This window comes from Oncorhynchus tshawytscha, linkage group LG02 (assembly GCF_018296145.1).
Source record: "Oncorhynchus tshawytscha isolate Ot180627B linkage group LG02, Otsh_v2.0, whole genome shotgun sequence".
NCBI classification, from domain to species: Eukaryota; Metazoa; Chordata; class Actinopteri; order Salmoniformes; family Salmonidae; genus Oncorhynchus; species Oncorhynchus tshawytscha.
Window position 1 is genome coordinate 36,001,285 of NC_056430.1, and position 14,349 is coordinate 36,015,633.

The 14,349-nt window shown below is 43.1% G+C and overlaps 12 non-coding genes across 12 annotated transcripts; all 12 read right to left on the reverse strand.

The window, feature by feature from the left end:
- Positions 1–56: 56 nt before the first annotated feature.
- On the reverse strand, positions 57–198 carry LOC112223337. The gene has a single exon (XR_002949287.2). It is a non-coding gene; the product is annotated as a U4 spliceosomal RNA (small nuclear RNA).
- A 1,113-nt stretch (positions 199–1,311) lies between these two features.
- Positions 1,312–1,453, reverse strand: LOC121840816. The gene has a single exon (XR_006079961.1). It is a non-coding gene; the product is annotated as a U4 spliceosomal RNA (small nuclear RNA).
- Positions 1,454–2,565: 1,112 nt separating this feature from the next.
- Positions 2,566–2,707, reverse strand: LOC121840817. The gene has a single exon (XR_006079962.1). It is a non-coding gene; the product is annotated as a U4 spliceosomal RNA (small nuclear RNA).
- A 1,114-nt stretch (positions 2,708–3,821) lies between these two features.
- On the reverse strand, positions 3,822–3,963 carry LOC121840818. The gene has a single exon (XR_006079963.1). It is a non-coding gene; the product is annotated as a U4 spliceosomal RNA (small nuclear RNA).
- Positions 3,964–5,077: 1,114 nt separating this feature from the next.
- Positions 5,078–5,218, reverse strand: LOC121840837. The gene has a single exon (XR_006079985.1). It is a non-coding gene; the product is annotated as a U4 spliceosomal RNA (small nuclear RNA).
- A 1,113-nt stretch (positions 5,219–6,331) lies between these two features.
- LOC121840819 lies at positions 6,332–6,473 on the reverse strand. Its single transcript, XR_006079964.1, has one exon. It is a non-coding gene; the product is annotated as a U4 spliceosomal RNA (small nuclear RNA).
- Positions 6,474–7,587: 1,114 nt separating this feature from the next.
- LOC121840820 lies at positions 7,588–7,729 on the reverse strand. Its single transcript, XR_006079965.1, has one exon. It is a non-coding gene; the product is annotated as a U4 spliceosomal RNA (small nuclear RNA).
- A 1,110-nt stretch (positions 7,730–8,839) lies between these two features.
- LOC121840838 lies at positions 8,840–8,980 on the reverse strand. Its single transcript, XR_006079986.1, has one exon. It is a non-coding gene; the product is annotated as a U4 spliceosomal RNA (small nuclear RNA).
- Positions 8,981–10,091: 1,111 nt separating this feature from the next.
- Positions 10,092–10,232, reverse strand: LOC121840848. Its single transcript, XR_006079995.1, has one exon. It is a non-coding gene; the product is annotated as a U4 spliceosomal RNA (small nuclear RNA).
- A 1,112-nt stretch (positions 10,233–11,344) lies between these two features.
- Positions 11,345–11,485, reverse strand: LOC112223328. The gene has a single exon (XR_002949286.2). It is a non-coding gene; the product is annotated as a U4 spliceosomal RNA (small nuclear RNA).
- A 1,114-nt stretch (positions 11,486–12,599) lies between these two features.
- Positions 12,600–12,740, reverse strand: LOC121840839. Its single transcript, XR_006079987.1, has one exon. It is a non-coding gene; the product is annotated as a U4 spliceosomal RNA (small nuclear RNA).
- A 1,113-nt stretch (positions 12,741–13,853) lies between these two features.
- LOC121840821 lies at positions 13,854–13,995 on the reverse strand. Its single transcript, XR_006079966.1, has one exon. It is a non-coding gene; the product is annotated as a U4 spliceosomal RNA (small nuclear RNA).
- Positions 13,996–14,349: the final 354 nt, after the last annotated feature.

Below are 14,349 nucleotides of genomic sequence, written 5' to 3' on the forward strand. Positions count from 1 at the left end.
TTATATAGAAGCCATGTTTGGTCTTTTCACTATCTTCTCTTTCACATTTATAGCAGTCTCACATGAGACTATCAAAAATTGCCAAGGCTGACTATATTTCAAGTCATCCCAAGCGGGGTATTGGGTTAAGTTTTCAACCAGCAATAATCACGCCTCAGATGGACTTCATAGGCTATGATATCGCCTCTGCGAAAGAATGGCATATTACAGCTACTCAAACTCTTTACAGTGTCATGCATAGCTTCTCCTTTAACGGTAATATTGTGTTTTAACATTGCAATGTCTAGCAGTTCGCCCCCTACCTGCCACTTTGGTGGATTCTTGATTACATGTCATTCATGGCAAGGTGGGGTACTTATTCAATAGATGTTACCTTTTTCACGTATGTAAAAAAACAATATCGAGAGCAAAGCATGTTGGGTAAGTTGCACCACTGGTTCAGCTGCAATGGGTCGCAAACCCAAAACCTTTTCAACTCAACCTTGCCACCGCTGCCTCTAGTGGAAGTGTATAACGTGGCTAAGGGTACCTTACTTCTTGCAAGAATTAGAGGCAGTGTGGGGGCAATACTGGAATTGTGGACCAATACCCCCTGTTGCTGAACCTATTCTCCCCAAGACTACTTCTGACTATATTTCATGTCGTTCCAATGTAGAGTTTTGGGTTAAGTTGTCACCCAACAATAACCACTCCTCGGATGGACCTCATAGGCTATGATAATGCCACTGCGATAGAATTTCAGAATTCAGCTATTCAAACTGTTTGCAGTATCTCGCACAGCTTCTCCGCAAACTGTATTATTTGTTGTTACATTGGTATGTCTAGCAGTTCGCCCCCTACCTAACACTGGTGGATTCTCGATTACATGTAATTAATGGCAAGGTGGGGTACTTGTTCAATAGATGTTCCCTTTTTCCTGGACAAAAGCAATATCGAGAGCAAATCACTTTGGGTAATCAGCAACACTGGCTCAGCTGCAATGGGGGTCGAACCCAAAACCTTTTCATGTAAATCTTGCCATAGCTGCCTCTAGAGGAGGCAAGACAAAGTGGGTAAAGTGGCTTTGGGTAACGTACTACTTGGAACATTTCGAGGCAGTGTGGGGGCAAAGCTGAAATTGTGGGCCCAAACCCGCTGTTGCTGAGTTCATTCTCCCGAACACTACTTCTGACACAGCATATACTTACTGACACCTTTTTCTGTTTCTACCTAGTTGCAAGATAATGTTCAACCGTCAGCTGAAACCTCAAAAGGGTTATATAGAAGCCATGTTTGGTCTTTTCACTATCTTCTCTTTCACATTTATAGCAGTCTCACATGAGACTATCAAAAATTGCCAAGGCTGACTATATTTCAAGTCATCCCAAGCGGGGTATTGGGTTAAGTTTTCAACCAGCAATAATCACGCCTCAGATGGACTTCATAGGCTATGATATCGCCTCTGCGAAAGAATGGCATATTACAGCTACTCAAACTCTTTACAGTGTCATGCATAGCTTCTCCTTTAACGGTAATATTGTGTTTTAACATTGCAATGTCTAGCAGTTCGCCCCCTACCTGCCACTTTGGTGGATTCTTGATTACATGTCATTCATGGCAAGGTGGGGTACTTATTCAATAGATGTTACCTTTTTCACGTATGTAAAAAAACAATATCGAGAGCAAAGCATGTTGGGTAAGTTGCACCACTGGTTCAGCTGCAATGGGTCGCAAACCCAAAACCTTTTCAACTCAACCTTGCCACCGCTGCCTCTAGTGGAAGTGTATAACGTGGCTAAGGGTACCTTACTTCTTGCAAGAATTAGAGGCAGTGTGGGGGCAATACTGGAATTGTGGACCAATACCCCTGTTGCTGAACCTATTCTCCCCAAGACTACTTCTGACTATATTTCATGTCGTTCCAATGTAGAGTTTTGGGTTAAGTTGTCACCCAACAATAACCACTCCTCGGATGGACCTCATAGGCTATGATAATGCCACTGCGATAGAATTTCAGAATTCAGCTATTCAAACTGTTTGCAGTATCTCGCACAGCTTCTCCGCAAACTGTATTATTTGTTGTTACATTGGTATGTCTAGCAGTTCGCCCCCTACCTAACACTGGTGGATTCTCGATTACATGTAATTAATGGCAAGGTGGGGTACTTGTTCAATAGATGTTCCCTTTTTCCTGGACAAAAGCAATATCGAGAGCAAATCACTTTGGGTAATCAGCAACACTGGCTCAGCTGCAATGGGGGTCGAACCCAAAACCTTTTCATGTAAATCTTGCCATAGCTGCCTCTAGAGGAGGCAAGACAAAGTGGGTAAAGTGGCTTTGGGTAACGTACTACTTGGAACATTTCGAGGCAGTGTGGGGGCAAAGCTGAAATTGTGGGCCCAAACCCGCTGTTGCTGAGTTCATTCTCCCGAACACTACTTCTGACACAGCATATACTTACTGACACCTTTTTCTGTTTCTACCTAGTTGCAAGATAATGTTCAACCGTCAGCTGAAACCTCAAAAGGGTTATATAGAAGCCATGTTTGGTCTTTTCACTATCTTCTCTTTCACATTTATAGCAGTCTCACATGAGACTATCAAAAATTGCCAAGGCTGACTATATTTCAAGTCATCCCAAGCGGGGTATTGGGTTAAGTTTTCAACCAGCAATAATCACGCCTCAGATGGACTTCATAGGCTATGATATCGCCTCTGCGAAAGAATGGCATATTACAGCTACTCAAACTCTTTACAGTGTCATGCATAGCTTCTCCTTTAACGGTAATATTGTGTTTTAACATTGCAATGTCTAGCAGTTCGCCCCCTACCTGCCACTTTGGTGGATTCTTGATTACATGTCATTCATGGCAAGGTGGGGTACTTATTCAATAGATGTTACCTTTTTCACGTATGTAAAAAAACAATATCGAGAGCAAAGCATGTTGGGTAAGTTGCACCACTGGTTCAGCTGCAATGGGTCGCAAACCCAAAACCTTTTCAACTCAACCTTGCCACCGCTGCCTCTAGTGGAAGTGTATAACGTGGCTAAGGGTACCTTACTTCTTGCAAGAATTAGAGGCAGTGTGGGGGCAATACTGGAATTGTGGACCAATACCCCCTGTTGCTGAACCTATTCTCCCCAAGACTACTTCTGACTATATTTCATGTCGTTCCAATGTAGAGTTTTGGGTTAAGTTGTCACCCAACAATAACCACTCCTCGGATGGACCTCATAGGCTATGATAATGCCACTGCGATAGAATTTCAGAATTCAGCTATTCAAACTGTTTGCAGTATCTCGCACAGCTTCTCCGCAAACTGTATTATTTGTTGTTACATTGGTATGTCTAGCAGTTCGCCCCCTACCTAACACTGGTGGATTCTCGATTACATGTAATTAATGGCAAGGTGGGGTACTTGTTCAATAGATGTTCCCTTTTTCCTGGACAAAAGCAATATCGAGAGCAAATCACTTTGGGTAATCAGCAACACTGGCTCAGCTGCAATGGGGGTCGAACCCAAAACCTTTTCATGTAAATCTTGCCATAGCTGCCTCTAGAGGAGGCAAGACAAAGTGGGTAAAGTGGCTTTGGGTAACGTACTACTTGGAACATTTCGAGGCAGTGTGGGGGCAAAGCTGAAATTGTGGGCCCAAACCCGCTGTTGCTGAGTTCATTCTCCCGAACACTACTTCTGACACAGCATATACTTACTGACACCTTTTTTCTGTTTCTACCTAGTTGCAAGATAATGTTCAACCGTCAGCTGAAACCTCAAAAGGGTTATATAGAAGCCATGTTTGGTCTTTTCACTATCTTCTCTTTCACATTTATAGCAGTCTCACATGAGACTATCAAAAATTGCCAAGGCTGACTATATTTCAAGTCATCCCAAGCGGGGTATTGGGTTAAGTTTTCAACCAGCAATAATCACGCCTCAGATGGACTTCATAGGCTATGATATCGCCTCTGCGAAAGAATGGCATATTACAGCTACTCAAACTCTTTACAGTGTCATGCATAGCTTCTCCTTTAACGGGAATATTGTGTTTTAACATTGCAATGTCTAGCAGTTCGCCCCCTACCTGCCACTTTGGTGGATTCTTGATTACATGTCATTCATGGCAAGGTGGGGTACTTATTCAATAGATGTTACCTTTTTCACGTATGTAAAAAAACAATATCGAGAGCAAAGCATGTTGGGTAAGTTGCACCACTGGTTCAGCTGCAATGGGTCGCAAACCCAAAACCTTTTCAACTCAACCTTGCCACCGCTGCCTCTAGTGGAAGTGTATAACGTGGCTAAGGGTACCTTACTTCTTGCAAGAATTAGAGGCAGTGTGGGGGCAATACTGGAATTGTGGACCAATACCCCCTGTTGCTGAACCTATTCTCCCCAAGACTACTTCTGACTATATTTCATGTCGTTCCAATGTAGAGTTTTGGGTTAAGTTGTCACCCAACAATAACCACTCCTCGGATGGACCTCATAGGCTATGATAATGCCACTGCGATAGAATTTCAGAATTCAGCTATTCAAACTGTTTGCAGTATCTCGCACAGCTTCTCCGCAAACTGTATTATTTGTTGTTACATTGGTATGTCTAGCAGTTCGCCCCCTACCTAACACTGGTGGATTCTCGATTACATGTAATTAATGGCAAGGTGGGGTACTTGTTCAATAGATGTTCCCTTTTTCCTGGACAAAAGCAATATCGAGAGCAAATCACTTTGGGTAATCAGCAACACTGGCTCAGCTGCAATGGGGGTCGAACCCAAAACCTTTTCATGTAAATCTTGCCATAGCTGCCTCTAGAGGAGGCAAGACAAAGTGGGTAAAGTGGCTTTGGGTAACGTACTACTTGGAACATTTCGAGGCAGTGTGGGGGCAAAGCTGAAATTGTGGGCCCAAACCCGCTGTTGCTGAGTTCATTCTCCCGAACACTACTTCTGACACAGCATATACTTACTGACACCTTTTTTCTGTTTCTACCTAGTTGCAAGATAATGTTCAACCGTCAGCTGAAACCTCAAAAGGGTTATATAGAAGCCATGTTTGGTCTTTTCACTATCTTCTCTTTCACATTTATAGCAGTCTCACATGAGACTATCAAAATTGCCAAGGCTGACTATATTTCAAGTCATCCCAAGCGGGGTATTGGGTTAAGTTTTCAACCAGCAATAATCACGCCTCAGATGGACTTCATAGGCTATGATATCGCCTCTGCGAAAGAATGGCATATTACAGCTACTCAAACTCTTTACAGTGTCATGCATAGCTTCTCCTTTAACGGTAATATTGTGTTTTAACATTGCAATGTCTAGCAGTTCGCCCCCTACCTGCCACTTTGGTGGATTCTTGATTACATGTCATTCATGGCAAGGTGGGGTACTTATTCAATAGATGTTACCTTTTTCACGTATGTAAAAAAACAATATCGAGAGCAAAGCATGTTGGGTAAGTTGCACCACTGGTTCAGCTGCAATGGGTCGCAAACCCAAAACCTTTTCAACTCAACCTTGCCACCGCTGCCTCTAGTGGAAGTGTATAACGTGGCTAAGGGTACCTTACTTCTTGCAAGAATTAGAGGCAGTGTGGGGCAATACTGGAATTGTGGACCAATACCCCCTGTTGCTGAACCTATTCTCCCCAAGACTACTTCTGACTATATTTCATGTCGTTCCAATGTAGAGTTTTGGGTTAAGTTGTCACCCAACAATAACCACTCCTCGGATGGACCTCATAGGCTATGATAATGCCACCACGATAGAATTTCAGAATTCAGCTATTCAAACTGTTTGCAGTATCTCGCACAGCTTCTCCGCAAACTGTATTATTTGTTGTTACATTGGTATGTCTAGCAGTTCGCCCCCTACCTAACACTGGTGGATTCTCGATTACATGTAATTAATGGCAAGGTGGGGTACTTGTTCAATAGATGTTCCCTTTTTCCTGGACAAAAGCAATATCGAGAGCAAATCACTTTGGGTAATCAGCAACACTGGCTCAGCTGCAATGGGGGTCGAACCCAAAACCTTTTCATGTAAATCTTGCCATAGCTGCCTCTAGAGGAGGCAAGACAAAGTGGGTAAAGTGGCTTTGGGTAACGTACTACTTGGAACATTTCGAGGCAGTGTGGGGGCAAAGCTGAAATTGTGGGCCCAAACCCGCTGTTGCTGAGTTCATTCTCCCGAACACTACTTCTGACACAGCATATACTTACTGACACCTTTTTTCTGTTTCTACCTAGTTGCAAGATAATGTTCAACCGTCAGCTGAAACCTCAAAAGGGTTATATAGAAGCCATGTTTGGTCTTTTCACTATCTTCTCTTTCACATTTATAGCAGTCTCACATGAGACTATCAAAAATTGCCAAGGCTGACTATATTTCAAGTCATCCCAAGCGGGGTATTGGGTTAAGTTTTCAACCAGCAATAATCACGCCTCAGATGGACTTCATAGGCTATGATATCGCCTCTGCGAAAGAATGGCATATTACAGCTACTCAAACTCTTTACAGTGTCATGCATAGCTTCTCCTTTAACGGTAATATTGTGTTTTAACATTGCAATGTCTAGCAGTTCGCCCCCTACCTGCCACTTTGGTGGATTCTTGATTACATGTCATTCATGGCAAGGTGGGGTACTTATTCAATAGATGTTACCTTTTTCACGTATGTAAAAAAACAATATCGAGAGCAAAGCATGTTGGGTAAGTTGCACCACTGGTTCAGCTGCAATGGGTCGCAAACCCAAAACCTTTTCAACTCAACCTTGCCACCGCTGCCTCTAGTGGAAGTGTATAACGTGGCTAAGGGTACCTTACTTCTTGCAAGAATTAGAGGCAGTGTGGGGGCAATACTGGAATTGTGGACCAATACCCCCTGTTGCTGAACCTATTCTCCCCAAGACTACTTCTGACTATATTTCATGTCGTTCCAATGTAGAGTTTTGGGTTAAGTTGTCACCCAACAATAACCACTCCTCGGATGGACCTCATAGGCTATGATAATGCCACTGCGATAGAATTTCAGAATTCAGCTATTCAAACTGTTTGCAGTATCTCGCACAGCTTCTCCGCAAACTGTATTATTTGTTGTTACATTGGTATGTCTAGCAGTTCGCCCCCTACCTAACACTGGTGGATTCTCGATTACATGTAATTAATGGCAAGGTGGGGTACTTGTTCAATAGATGTTCCCTTTTTCCTGGACAAAAGCAATATCGAGAGCAAATCACTTTGGGTAATCAGCAACACTGGCTCAGCTGCAATGGGGGTCGAACCCAAAACCTTTTCATGTAAATCTTGCCATAGCTGCCTCTAGAGGAGGCAAGACAAAGTGGGTAAAGTGGCTTTGGGTAACGTACTACTTGGAACATTTCGAGGCAGTGTGGGGGCAAAGCTGAAATTGTGGGCCCAAACCCGCTGTTGCTGAGTTCATTCTCCCGAACACTACTTCTGACACAGCATATACTTACTGACACCTTTTTTCTGTTTCTACCTAGTTGCAAGATAATGTTCAACCGTCAGCTGAAACCTCAAAAGGGTTATATAGAAGCCATGTTTGGTCTTTTCACTATCTTCTCTTTCACATTTATAGCAGTCTCACATGAGACTATCAAAAATTGCCAAGGCTGACTATATTTCAAGTCATCCCAAGCGGGGTATTGGGTTAAGTTTTCAACCAGCAATAATCACGCCTCAGATGGACTTCATAGGCTATGATATCGCCTCTGCGAAAGAATGGCATATTACAGCTACTCAAACTCTTTACAGTGTCATGCATAGCTTCTCCTTTAACGGTAATATTGTGTTTTAACATTGCAATGTCTAGCAGTTCGCCCCCTACCTGCCACTTTGGTGGATTCTTGATTACATGTCATTCATGGCAAGGTGGGGTACTTATTCAATAGATGTTACCTTTTTCACGTATGTAAAAACAATATCGAGAGCAAAGCATGTTGGGTAAGTTGCACCACTGGTTCAGCTGCAATGGGTCGCAAACCCAAAACCTTTTCAACTCAACCTTGCCACCGCTGCCTCTAGTGGAAGTGTATAACGTGGCTAAGGGTACCTTACTTCTTGCAAGAATTAGAGGCAGTGTGGGGGCAATACTGGAATTGTGGACCAATACCCCTGTTGCTGAACCTATTCTCCCCAAGACTACTTCTGACTATATTTCATGTCGTTCCAATGTAGAGTTTTGGGTTAAGTTGTCACCCAACAATAACCACTCCTCGGATGGACCTCATAGGCTATGATAATGCCACTGCGATAGAATTTCAGAATTCAGCTATTCAAACTGTTTGCAGTATCTCGCACAGCTTCTCCGCAAACTGTATTATTTGTTGTTACATTGGTATGTCTAGCAGTTCGCCCCCTACCTAACACTGGTGGATTCTCGATTACATGTAATTAATGGCAAGGTGGGGTACTTGTTCAATAGATGTTCCCTTTTTCCTGGACAAAAGCAATATCGAGAGCAAATCACTTTGGGTAATCAGCAACACTGGCTCAGCTGCAATGGGGGTCGAACCCAAAACCTTTTCATGTAAATCTTGCCATAGCTGCCTCTAGAGGAGGCAAGACAAAGTGGGTAAAGTGGCTTTGGGTAACGTACTACTTGGAACATTTCGAGGCAGTGTGGGGGCAAAGCTGAAATTGTGGGCCCAAACCCGCTGTTGCTGAGTTCATTCTCCCGAACACTACTTCTGACACAGCATATACTTACTGACACCTTTTTCTGTTTCTACCTAGTTGCAAGATAATGTTCAACCGTCAGCTGAAACCTCAAAAGGGTTATATAGAAGCCATGTTTGGTCTTTTCACTATCTTCTCTTTCACATTTATAGCAGTCTCACATGAGACTATCAAAATTGCCAAGGCTGACTATATTTCAAGTCATCCCAAGCGGGGTATTGGGTTAAGTTTTCAACCAGCAATAATCACGCCTCAGATGGACTTCATAGGCTATGATATCGCCTCTGCGAAAGAATGGCATATTACAGCTACTCAAACTCTTTACAGTGTCATGCATAGCTTCTCCTTTAACGGGAATATTGTGTTTTAACATTGCAATGTCTAGCAGTTCGCCCCCTACCTGCCACTTTGGTGGATTCTTGATTACATGTCATTCATGGCAAGGTGGGGTACTTATTCAATAGATGTTACCTTTTTCACGTATGTAAAAAACAATATCGAGAGCAAAGCATGTTGGGTAAGTTGCACCACTGGTTCAGCTGCAATGGGTCGCAAACCCAAAACCTTTTCAACTCAACCTTGCCACCGCTGCCTCTAGTGGAAGTGTATAACGTGGCTAAGGGTACCTTACTTCTTGCAAGAATTAGAGGCAGTGTGGGGGCAATACTGGAATTGTGGACCAATACCCCTGTTGCTGAACCTATTCTCCCCAAGACTACTTCTGACTATATTTCATGTCGTTCCAATGTAGAGTTTTGGGTTAAGTTGTCACCCAACAATAACCACTCCTCGGATGGACCTCATAGGCTATGATAATGCCACTGCGATAGAATTTCAGAATTCAGCTATTCAAACTGTTTGCAGTATCTCGCACAGCTTCTCCGCAAACTGTATTATTTGTTGTTACATTGGTATGTCTAGCAGTTCGCCCCCTACCTAACACTGGTGGATTCTCGATTACATGTAATTAATGGCAAGGTGGGGTACTTGTTCAATAGATGTTCCCTTTTTCCTGGACAAAAGCAATATCGAGAGCAAATCACTTTGGGTAATCAGCAACACTGGCTCAGCTGCAATGGGGTCGAACCCAAAACCTTTTCATGTAAATCTTGCCATAGCTGCCTCTAGAGGAGGCAAGACAAAGTGGGTAAAGTGGCTTTGGGTAACGTACTACTTGGAACATTTCGAGGCAGTGTGGGGGCAAAGCTGAAATTGTGGGCCCAAACCCGCTGTTGCTGAGTTCATTCTCCCGAACACTACTTCTGACACAGCATATACTTACTGACACCTTTTTTCTGTTTCTACCTAGTTGCAAGATAATGTTCAACCGTCAGCTGAAACCTCAAAAGGGTTATATAGAAGCCATGTTTGGTCTTTTCACTATCTTCTCTTTCACATTTATAGCAGTCTCACATGAGACTATCAAAAATTGCCAAGGCTGACTATATTTCAAGTCATCCCAAGCGGGGTATTGGGTTAAGTTTTCAACCAGCAATAATCACGCCTCAGATGGACTTCATAGGCTTGATATCGCCTCTGCGAAAGAATGGCATATTACAGCTACTCAAACTCTTTACAGTGTCATGCATAGCTTCTCCTTTAACGGGAATATTGTGTTTTAACATTGCAATGTCTAGCAGTTCGCCCCCTACCTGCCACTTTGGTGGATTCTTGATTACATGTCATTCATGGCAAGGTGGGGTACTTATTCAATAGATGTTACCTTTTTCACGTATGTAAAAAAACAATATCGAGAGCAAAGCATGTTGGGTAAGTTGCACCACTGGTTCAGCTGCAATGGGTCGCAAACCCAAAACCTTTTCAACTCAACCTTGCCACCGCTGCCTCTAGTGGAAGTGTATAACGTGGCTAAGGGTACCTTACTTCTTGCAAGAATTAGAGGCAGTGTGGGGGCAATACTGGAATTGTGGACCAATACCCCTGTTGCTGAACCTATTCTCCCCAAGACTACTTCTGACTATATTTCATGTCGTTCCAATGTAGAGTTTTGGGTTAAGTTGTCACCCAACAATAACCACTCCTCGGATGGACCTCATAGGCTATGATAATGCCACTGCGATAGAATTTCAGAATTCAGCTATTCAAACTGTTTGCAGTATCTCGCACAGCTTCTCCGCAAACTGTATTATTTGTTGTTACATTGGTATGTCTAGCAGTTCGCCCCCTACCTAACACTGGTGGATTCTCGATTACATGTAATTAATGGCAAGGTGGGGTACTTGTTCAATAGATGTTCCCTTTTTCCTGGACAAAAGCAATATCGAGAGCAAATCACTTTGGGTAATCAGCAACACTGGCTCAGCTGCAATGGGGTCGAACCCAAAACCTTTTCATGTAAATCTTGCCATAGCTGCCTCTAGAGGAGGCAAGACAAAGTGGGTAAAGTGGCTTTGGGTAACGTACTACTTGGAACATTTCGAGGCAGTGTGGGGGCAAAGCTGAAATTGTGGGCCCAAACCCGCTGTTGCTGAGTTCATTCTCCCGAACACTACTTCTGACACAGCATATACTTACTGACACCTTTTTTCTGTTTCTACCTAGTTGCAAGATAATGTTCAACCGTCAGCTGAAACCTCAAAAGGGTTATATAGAAGCCATGTTTGGTCTTTTCACTATCTTCTCTTTCACATTTATAGCAGTCTCACATGAGACTATCAAAATTGCCAAGGCTGACTATATTTCAAGTCATCCCAAGCGGGGTATTGGGTTAAGTTTTCAACCAGCAATAATCACGCCTCAGATGGACTTCATAGGCTATGATATCGCCTCTGCGAAAGAATGGCATATTACAGCTACTCAAACTCTTTACAGTGTCATGCATAGCTTCTCCTTTAACGGTAATATTGTGTTTTAACATTGCAATGTCTAGCAGTTCGCCCCCTACCTGCCACTTTGGTGGATTCTTGATTACATGTCATTCATGGCAAGGTGGGGTACTTATTCAATAGATGTTACCTTTTTCACGTATGTAAAAAAACAATATCGAGAGCAAAGCATGTTGGGTAAGTTGCACCACTGGTTCAGCTGCAATGGGTCGCAAACCCAAAACCTTTTCAACTCAACCTTGCCACCGCTGCCTCTAGTGGAAGTGTATAACGTGGCTAAGGGTACCTTACTTCTTGCAAGAATTAGAGGCAGTGTGGGGGCAATACTGGAATTGTGGACCAATACCCCCTGTTGCTGAACCTATTCTCCCCAAGACTACTTCTGACTATATTTCATGTCGTTCCAATGTAGAGTTTTGGGTTAAGTTGTCACCCAACAATAACCACTCCTCGGATGGACCTCATAGGCTATGATAATGCCACTGCGATAGAATTTCAGAATTCAGCTATTCAAACTGTTTGCAGTATCTCGCACAGCTTCTCCGCAAACTGTATTATTTGTTGTTACATTGGTATGTCTAGCAGTTCGCCCCCTACCTAACACTGGTGGATTCTCGATTACATGTAATTAATGGCAAGGTGGGGTACTTGTTCAATAGATGTTCCCTTTTTTCCTGGACAAAAGCAATATCGAGAGCAAATCACTTTGGGTAATCAGCAACACTGGCTCAGCTGCAATGGGGGTCGAACCCAAAACCTTTTCATGTAAATCTTGCCATAGCTGCCTCTAGAGGAGGCAAGACAAAGTGGGTAAAGTGGCTTTGGGTAACGTACTACTTGGAACATTTCGAGGCAGTGTGGGGGCAAAGCTGAAATTGTGGGCCCAAACCCGCTGTTGCTGAGTTCATTCTCCCGAACACTACTTCTGACACAGCATATACTTACTGACACCTTTTTCTGTTTCTACCTAGTTGCAAGATAATGTTCAACCGTCAGCTGAAACCTCAAAAGGGTTATATAGAAGCCATGTTTGGTCTTTTCACTATCTTCTCTTTCACATTTATAGCAGTCTCACATGAGACTATCAAAATTGCCAAGGCTGACTATATTTCAAGTCATCCCAAGCGGGGTATTGGGTTAAGTTTTCAACCAGCAATAATCACGCCTCAGATGGACTTCATAGGCTATGATATCGCCTCTGCGAAAGAATGGCATATTACAGCTACTCAAACTCTTTACAGTGTCATGCATAGCTTCTCCTTTAACGGTAATATTGTGTTTTAACATTGCAATGTCTAGCAGTTCGCCCCCTACCTGCCACTTTGGTGGATTCTTGATTACATGTCATTCATGGCAAGGTGGGGTACTTATTCAATAGATGTTACCTTTTTCACGTATGTAAAAAAACAATATCGAGAGCAAAGCATGTTGGGTAAGTTGCACCACTGGTTCAGCTGCAATGGGTCGCAAACCCAAAACCTTTTCAACTCAACCTTGCCACCGCTGCCTCTAGTGGAAGTGTATAACGTGGCTAAGGGTACCTTACTTCTTGCAAGAATTAGAGGCAGTGTGGGGGCAATACTGGAATTGTGGACCAATACCCCCTGTTGCTGAACCTATTCTCCCCAAGACTACTTCTGACTATATTTCATGTCGTTCCAATGTAGAGTTTTGGGTTAAGTTGTCACCCAACAATAACCACTCCTCGGATGGACCTCATAGGCTATGATAATGCCACTGCGATAGAATTTCAGAATTCAGCTATTCAAACTGTTTGCAGTATCTCGCACAGCTTCTCCGCAAACTGTATTATTTGTTGTTACATTGGTATGTCTAGCAGTTCGCCCCTACCTAACACTGGTGGATTCTCGATTACATGTAATTAATGGCAAGGTGGGGTACTTGTTCAATAGATGTTCCCTTTTTCCTGGACAAAAGCAATATCGAGAGCAAATCACTTTGGGTAATCAGCAACACTGGCTCAGCTGCAATGGGGGTCGAACCCAAAACCTTTTCATGTAAATCTTGCCATAGCTGCCTCTAGAGGAGGCAAGACAAAGTGGGTAAAGTGGCTTTGGGTAACGTACTACTTGGAACATTTCGAGGCAGTGTGGGGGCAAAGCTGAAATTGTGGGCCCAAACCCGCTGTTGCTGAGTTCATTCTCCCGAACACTACTTCTGACACAGCATATACTTACTGACACCTTTTTTCTGTTTCTACCTAGTTGCAAGATAATGTTCAACCGTCAGCTGAAACCTCAAAAGGGTTATATAGAAGCCATGTTTGGTCTTTTCACTATCTTCTCTTTCACATTTATAGCAGTCTCACATGAGACTATCAAAAATTGCCAAGGCTGACTATATTTCAAGTCATCCCAAGCGGGGTATTGGGTTAAGTTTTCAACCAGCAATAATCACGCCTCAGATGGACTTCATAGGCTATGATATCGCCTCTGCGAAAGAATGGCATATTACAGCTACTCAAACTCTTTACAGTGTCATGCATAGCTTCTCCTTTAACGGGAATATTGTGTTTTAACATTGCAATGTCTAGCAGTTCGCCCCCTACCTGCCACTTTGGTGGATTCTTGATTACATGTCATTCATGGCAAGGTGGGGTACTTATTCAATAGATGTTACCTTTTTCACGTATGTAAAAACAATATCGAGAGCAAAGCATGTTGGGTAAGTTGCACCACTGGTTCAGCTGCAATGGGTCGCAAACCCAAAACCTTTTCAACTCAACCTTGCCACCGCTGCCTCTAGTGGAAGTGTATAACGTGGCTAAGGGTACCTTACTTCTTGCAAGAATTAGAGGC